Here is an 8,254-nt window from a genome sequence, read left to right on the forward strand (position 1 = left end):
ATGATACTATTATAACCTCCTTTTCACAGACGAAGAAATTAAGGTATGGAGAGATGATGTAACTTGTCAAAGGTGACCCAGTAACTGTCAGAGCTGGGATTTGAACCTAGGCTTTCTAACTCCAGCCTGGGGACTTGTAACCACCATGTTAATCTGCTATCCTCCTCTGAGAAACATAGCAGCACCCGGGGGAATTTAAATAGGTGAGAGACTATTACTGAAAGCATTAGGAGCATGGAAGTGAGACTTAGTGGCTATAAAAATCAGGGAGAAAAGATGAGAAGTATATCTGTTAAGAAACAACCAAGATGGCAGACCTATTATCATGGTCTGAATATTTTTAAGCCTAACAAAGGGAAAAAACATTAGGGAAAACCAGGCAACAGGGTAGAGTAGAAGAAATTTCTGGGTGGTTTTAGGCCTTTGTTGTCTCATGTATTGTTTTACCATCTCCAAGGTTATTGGCATAGTCCCCATTCTTTCTCATGGGGACTCTGAGCACAGCCAAACGCTACTGGTCTCTATCTTCCACATTGCCTATCTTGTGGTCTATGCCTGCAGATCTGTTGGAACTTTTGTATCCAAGGTCAGAGGTCAGATTGTGGGATCCCATGATCAGAGCTTTTCAGTGGCCCCCATCTCAGGCTAAATCTGCATGTTATATCCCTGCTCCTTCTCTGCTCTCACCTCCTACCACTCTCTTTGCTCCGTCTGCTTCAGCCACAGTGATCTCTTTATACCATGTGACTCCTTTCATCCTTTGATAGGTCTGTCTTCAACAATTACCTCTGAGAGATGTCCCTGATAGCCATATACAAAATAGAAGCTTCATCTCTTTCTATACTTTCCCCTTATCCTTTGTTTTGTCTGTTGGGTCCTACCAAAAGATATGTTGAAGTCCTAATCTCTGGTACCTGTGAATGTAACCTAGTTTGGAAACAGTCTTTAACGATGTTATTGGTAAATGGGTCATACTGAAGTAGAATGGGTCCTAATCCAGTCTGAGTGGTGTCATTATAAAAGAGAAGAGACACAGAGCCACACAGATGTAAATAGCCATGTAAAGACAAAAGCAGAGATTGGAGTGACAAGGAACACTAAGGATGGCTGGCTATTACCAGAAGCTAGGAGAGAGACATGGAACAGACGCTCTTTCCGAGCTCTCCAAAGGAATCAACACAGCTTGTGTGATTTTGGACTTCTAGCTTCAGAACTGTGAACCAACAGATTTCTGTTCTTATAAGCCACCCACTTCATGGTACTTTGCTATACCTATCATAAGAAATGAATATATTTTCCTTTTATTGTTGTCACAATTACAGCACTATCATCCCACTGCCATTGAGTCAATTATACTCATAGTGACCCTTTAGGAGAGAGTAGAACTGCCCCATGTTGTTGTTACATGTCGTTGAGTCTGCCCTGCAGGTTTCCAAAGCTATAAATCTTTATGGAAACGTATTGTCTCATATTTCTCCCTTGGAGCAGCCGGTAGGTTTGAACTACCAACCTTTTGGTTCACAACCAAATGCCTTAACCACTAGACCACCAGAGCTCCTTGGCACTACAATACTTGACATCATGTTATGCTTATGTTTACTGTCTGTCTACTACAAGATTATAAATTCCAAGAACAGGGACTTTATCTGTTTACTTTAAAGTTGTTGCCTCAGTGTTGAGATCAGTCTCTGGCACAATGTGGGTTTCACAAGAAATGTTTGCTACACGTTGCTCAGTGAGGCCCTAACCCAGGAGATCAGCATCCTGCTGAACTGTAGGCCTGGAACTGGATGAGCTCTGAGCTCTGTGATATTGTGGTGAGCAAGATTGTACTGGGCTGGTGAGTGGTAGAGGAAAGACTCTGACTCCCTGTGCAGTGCTTCTGGTATTCCCAACACCCCCCTCTCCATTGCTATGGTTCCTTGATAGATCCCCTCCCCCAGGAAAACAGTTATTTTGGGGATAGAAGCCTATTTAGAAGATTATCTGGGATCCAAAGTGAAGCCGGTCCAATGTACAGCAGCTATAAGCAATTCACTCTGCCAACCTCTGACCCTTCTTTCTGAAATATTGCCATACAATAATGGATCTGTAAACGGCTCTGGGCAATTATGGCACTCCTGGACTGAAGGTGGGCTGTTGTTAGCCACGCTTATGGACACCAGCTTGCCGTGGTTGGCTCTCAGCCAGGTTGGGAAACTGCATTCGATTGAGAGGACACAGTTTCAATGGGATAATTAGGCAGGGCTTTGTGCAAAACTGTTGATATAAATGTGCTACAGATTAGCCTTTTCCCCCCCTCAGTGCTGAGTAATGCTCAGACAGAACAGGTGGTAAACTAATGGGGGAACATGAAATTAATACTTTGTTTCCTGGTCCTGCCTTTATTGTTTTTGTAGAGAGGATTTCTTCAGCATCTTCAAACACATTGCAAGCACCTTTTCTCACTCCTGGTTTATTTAGTTTAGTCTAAAACCTCTGGCCCAAAGGGGTCTGAACCATCCAGGTTTTCAAAGGAAGTTCCTCTGGTTTTGTGGGAAATGATCTAGGAGTAAACATCTGGAAAATTAACAACTAAAAACAATATGAAGTAAAACACAAGCCTTTCAAACAAGCTATTAAACCTCAACAGCACCATCCCAGACTCCTAATGTCAGCTCGACCTTATTCTGAGCAATTTGTTCATTCTTTAGAATTACATCAGGCCCGAAGTATTTCAGCCACGAATGCCTTTTCATTGACACAGCCTCTTGGGTGGTGAGTGATGGGTTTTCATAACGTTTGTTTCCCCTACAGGTACTTCTAGACATCAACTTTCAGTTTACAAAAAAATAATCCACAAAAACAAACAAACAAAGGACAGATTGGTCCAACCATTTATTTTGATGAGACAAATGTCCTTTTCTTCATCTTTGGGTTAGGATAAAAATTCTTTATAGAAGATCTTCAACAACGAAAATGTGTCCTGTGCTATGTGTGTGTATGTGTCGGCACATGTACATGTATGTGGTGTGAGTTTAAAAAGGGAAGGCCAACTTTCCTTTCTTCCAAGAAGTTTACCCTTATTATTCCAGATTTAGTCATTTCTCTGTATCCTCAACATGCACTGCCTCATGATTTTCTATTTAATGATACACTGGTTTAAGTATTGCTGTTTGGTGTGTGTCTGTCTGCATTGTGGTTAAATTATTGGGCTGCTATCTAAAAGGTTGGTGGTTCGAACCCACCAGCCATTCCATGGGAGAAAGATGAAGCAGGCTGTTTCATATATATTTACAGCCTTGGAAACCCTAGCGTGGAAGTTCTTCTCTGCTCAATAGTGTGGCTATGAGTTGGAATCGACTTGATGGCTGTGGGTGTAGTAGGTCTTGTCTTCAAATGGGGAGTCATATGATGAAGTTTTACTCTGAGCTTCAGTTTCCTCTGGGATAAAATGGGGATAATAAAGCTTTGCAAGTTTGTGATGGAGATAAAATGAGCAAATGCATATAAAGCACTTGAAACATAGTAACAATGGTAAACATCTTAGCATGCCCCCTGGATGGCAGACAGCAAATCTAATACACTCCAAAATCCCGCAAATAATTGAACTTTTGAAAACAGTACGGTTCAGTAGTAGAATTCTCACCTCCTATGGGGGAGACGCTGGTTCAATTCCTGGCCAATAGACCTCACGTGCAGCCACCACTCGTTTGTCATTGAAGGCTTATTTATTGCTATGATACTGAACAAAGTTTCAGAAAAGCTTCCAGACTAATCAGAGTTGGGAGAAAGGCCTAGTGATCTACGTTGGAACATCAGTCAATGAAAGATCTAGGATCACCATGGTCTGATCAGCAACTGATTAAGAGAATGGCCTCAAACCAGGCTGTGTTTTATTCCACTGTGCATGGCATTGCCATGAGTCAGAGCCAACTCTATAGCAGTGGAGAACAGTAACAGCAACAATTGTTACGTGCCGTTGAGGGGTTTTGACTTACAGAAACTGTGTGCACAACAGAAGGAAATAATGGCTGGTCCTGCACCATCCTCACAATCTTTGCTTTGTTTGAGTCACAAATCCATCTCATTGAGGATCTTCCTCTTTTTCACTGACCCTCTGCTTTACCAAGAATGCTATCCTTCTCCAGAGGCTTATCTTTCCTAATAAGATCACCGAAGTACACAAAGTCTCACCATCCTCACTTCTAAGAAAGATTTGTTCAGTCTTCTGACAGTCCATTCAATATTCTTCACCAACAACATGATTCAAATCCATTAATTCTTCATTGACCTTCCTTATTCATTGTCCAACTTTCACATGCATAGGGAATTGAAAATACCATGGCTTGGGTCAGGCACATCTTAGTCCTCAAAGTGACATCTTTGATCTTTAACATTTTGCAGTTTTTTTTTGCAGATTTACCCAATACAGTATGTCCTTTCATTTCCTGACTGCTGCTTTCATGGGCATTGATTGTGGATCCAAGTAATGTAAAAGCCTTGACAACTTCAATCTCTTCTGTTTATCATGATGTTGCATAATGGTCCAGTTGTGAGGATTTTTGTTTTCTTTATGATGTGCAATCCATACTGAAGCCTATAGTACTTGATTATCATCAGGAAGTGCTTCAAGTCTTCCTTGCTTTCATTTCAGCTGGCAAGGTTGTCTCATTTGTGTATTGCAGGTTGTTAATGAGTCTTCCTCCAATGCCACATTCTTCTTCATATAATACAGTTTCTTGGATTATTTGCTCAGCATAAAGATTGAATAAGTATGGTGAAAAGATACAATCCTGAAGTACAACTTTCCTGATTTTAAACCATGAAATATCCTCTTGTTCTATTAGAATGACTGCCTCTTGGTCTCTGTGTAGGACCCAAATGGGCACAGTTAAGTTCTGAAATTCCAATTCTTTGAAATGTTATCCACAATTTATTATGATCCACACAGTTTAATGTCTTCATAGTTAACAAAGCATAGGAAAACATCTTTCTGGTAGTCTTTGCTTTCAACCAAGGTCTCTCTGATATCAGCAATTATATACCTCGTTCCATGCCCTCCTCTGAATTTGGCTTAAATTTCTAGCAGTTCTCTGTTCATATATTGCTGCAACTATTTTGGAATTATCTTCAGCAAAATTTTTCTTGCATATGATATTAATGAAGGAGCTCTGGTGGCGTAATGCATAAGGCATTTGACTGCTAACCAGAAAGCTGGTGATTCAAACCCACCAGCCACTTGGCAGAAGGAAGACTGGGCAATCTACCTCCATAAAGATTTACTGCCCTGGAATCCCAAAGGGGGTCTCTATGAGTTGGAATTGACTCAATGGCAGTGACTTTGCTGTTTTTATTTTTTATATTAATGATATCGTTCAATAATTTCTGCATCCTGTTGGATGAGCGTTCTTTGTAATGGACATGAATTTGGATCTCTTCCAGTTAATTGCCCAGGTAGATTACCAAATTTCTTGGCATAGATAAGTGAGCACCTTAAGCATGCATCCATTTGGTGAAACAATTTAATTGGTATTGCATTAATTCCCAGAGTCTTGTTTTTTGTCAGTGCCTTCAGTGCAGATCTAATGACATTAGTTCTTGATCATATGCTACCTTCTGAAAGGGCTGAATGTCCACCAATTCTTGTTGGTACAGTGACTTTGTGTATTCCTTCCATCTTCTTTTGATGCTTCCTGAGTTTTTCAATATTTTGCTGATAGAATTCTTCAATATTTCAACTCGAAGCTTGAATTTTTCTTCAATTCTTTCCACTTGAGAAAGGTTGAGCATGCTCTTTTCTTTTGCTTTTCTAATTCCAGGTCTTTGCATAGTTCGTTATAATACTTTACTTTCTCATTTCGAGTCACCCTTTGACATCTTCTGTTCAGCTATTTTGCTTCATCATTTCTTCCATTCACTTTAGCTATTCAAGGTTCAAGGGCTATTCTGACATCCATTTTGGTCCTCTGTTTCTTTTATATCATTTTAATGACCTTTTACTTTCTTCATATGTGATATCCTTTACACCATCCCACAACTCGTCTAGTCTTTGGTCATTAGTGTTCAGTGCTTCAAATATATTCTTGAGATGGTGTCTAAATCCAGGTGGGATACCCTCAAGGTCATGGTAACAGAGAGAACCAAGTGAGACAAACTTTAGGTAACCTAAAATTTGTCTCACGAGACTCCAGCCTAGGAACTCCAGCTTTGGTTTCAGCCCTCAATGAAGGATATCAGTGACTAATTTATGTTCCAAAAGTCTGACTTATATGGATTTATTTGGAAAAATAACGTCCTTAAAATAGAAGCCCAAGCTTATCTTGTGAAAACCTTTTCCTATCAACTTATAAGCAACAAACTGTTTGGTTTATTTTATTTTTTTTCCTTTTCTTAGAGATAGAATACATTCCAAGAGGAAGTTGATGTCAATTATTCAGACAACTAAGATTTGAGGGCCAGCTTTCCTGGGATAAAGAAAAGTTTTCTCTAATACTTTGCCAGGTTTGTGAGCTAAAGGTTTGTAGCAATTATTGAGGGGTAGGGAGAGAAGAGGCATATCCAGTCCATGAGGGGAAAGATCTCTTTAAAATAATAAGAGGGACATGGGATACTTGGTTCTCTCTGTCATCATCCCTGGACCCCTGTGACACTGGTCTCTGGGGAACCTCTTTTGCCCTAGGAAGCTATCAAGGTAGCTGGTTGGATAGCTTTCCCAGGGAAAACCGAGCACATGCGCAGGCTACCATACCCAATCCCAATTCTCTTGACACCATTGCAATGTGCCATTGCAATCCGAAAGGAAGAGAAAGGGCAAGATAGGTTAGGGCAAAGTTGTATGCAATATCTAAGGATTCTCTAGGGGAGAGTGGAGTCACTTAACCAGCATGGTGACAGCAGGGAGCCCAATCAACTTCTGAACCCAAACAACTAGAAACTAGTGGCTGAATGGGGAACAATTATTGAATGCAAACATTTTTCTTTATCTTCTTCCTGGAAGCATCTCATAACCTTAGGGAGATGGTGATGGCTTACAACTGTTCCCATTTAGTGATGCAGAAACTGCCACAATGATAGGCCACTGGGCTGTACACAAAGAAAATTTGATGAATAACTGTGTGACTGTGTGTATGCCCATATGTGTGTGTGTTTAGTGGTTTGAGGAGGCCTCTTCAGATTTTACTCAGCTCACATTGCATAACAAGAACTTGTGATTGAATAAAGAAAGCTCTCAAACTGGATCTCACATTTAGAGTGTTCATGTGGTGGCAAAAATGGTTAAGTGTTCCACTACTAACCAAAAGGTTGGCAGATTGACTCCACCCAGAGATACCTCAGAAGAAAGGCTTGGTGATCTGCTTCTGAGAAGTCATAGCCTTGAAAATCCTCTGGAGTAGAAAATCCTTTCTACTTTGCACATATGGGGTCACTATGAATTGGAATTTGTTTAGTTTGTTGTTGTTATTGTGGAACTGAGGGAAAGCAAACAGAAACTCCACTCTGGTGAGGAGCAGTGTGTGCTACAGCTTAAACTAGAGAAGTAAAGGCTCCTTCTGAGAAAGTGTGAGAAGATAGTGAAAGATAACAACAGAGGATCAAAGCCACTGCATTTTTGTGGCTAGAGGGTATTACATGAGACACTGACAGAGATAAAATATTAAAAACCTGCAACATTCCAATTTAGACACAGCCCCTCCCCTTTCTGGCCCAAGTGACTGTTCTCTGGCAAGCACTGACCAGCTGACACTACACTGTTTGAACACAGGAGGGAATAAATCATTTAGCCAGTGGCCTAAGGGTTAGGCTTTTGGAAAACAACAACAACAAAAAAACAACAAGTTATAAATCTTGCATCCACAAGCACTCCCAGGAGACTTGCCTCCTGTACTCCCTCCAGCTGGGTCATTTCCCTCCAGTGGAGTCCATTTCAGCCTTCTCCCAGGGAGGACAGTGTGGCGTCCTTGTGAAGCCATGGACTCTCAGGGTCAGGCAATGGAGCAGCTACACTTGTTGGCGAAGTCTAATTTTATTTTGGTTGTTTGGGGCAGACAGACAACGAAACAAAGCATTTTGGGAAGTTTTTCTTTCACAACTGAGACCTGAGAGGATGTATAGGGAGCAATTGTTGCATTACCCATTGTTTTAGTTTCTTAGTTCTGCTGTGACAAAAATACCACAAATGGGTGGTTTTAAAGAACAAAACTTTATATTCTCACAGTCCTGGATTCCGAAGGTCCAAATTCAGGGCGCTGGTGGAAGGTGTTGTCTCTGTCAG

This window comes from Orycteropus afer, unplaced genomic scaffold, assembly GCF_000298275.1.
Source record: "Orycteropus afer afer isolate SDZICR_OR568_19922 unplaced genomic scaffold, OryAfe1.0 scaffold00039, whole genome shotgun sequence".
In the NCBI taxonomy this organism is placed as follows: Eukaryota; Metazoa; Chordata; class Mammalia; order Tubulidentata; family Orycteropodidae; genus Orycteropus; species Orycteropus afer.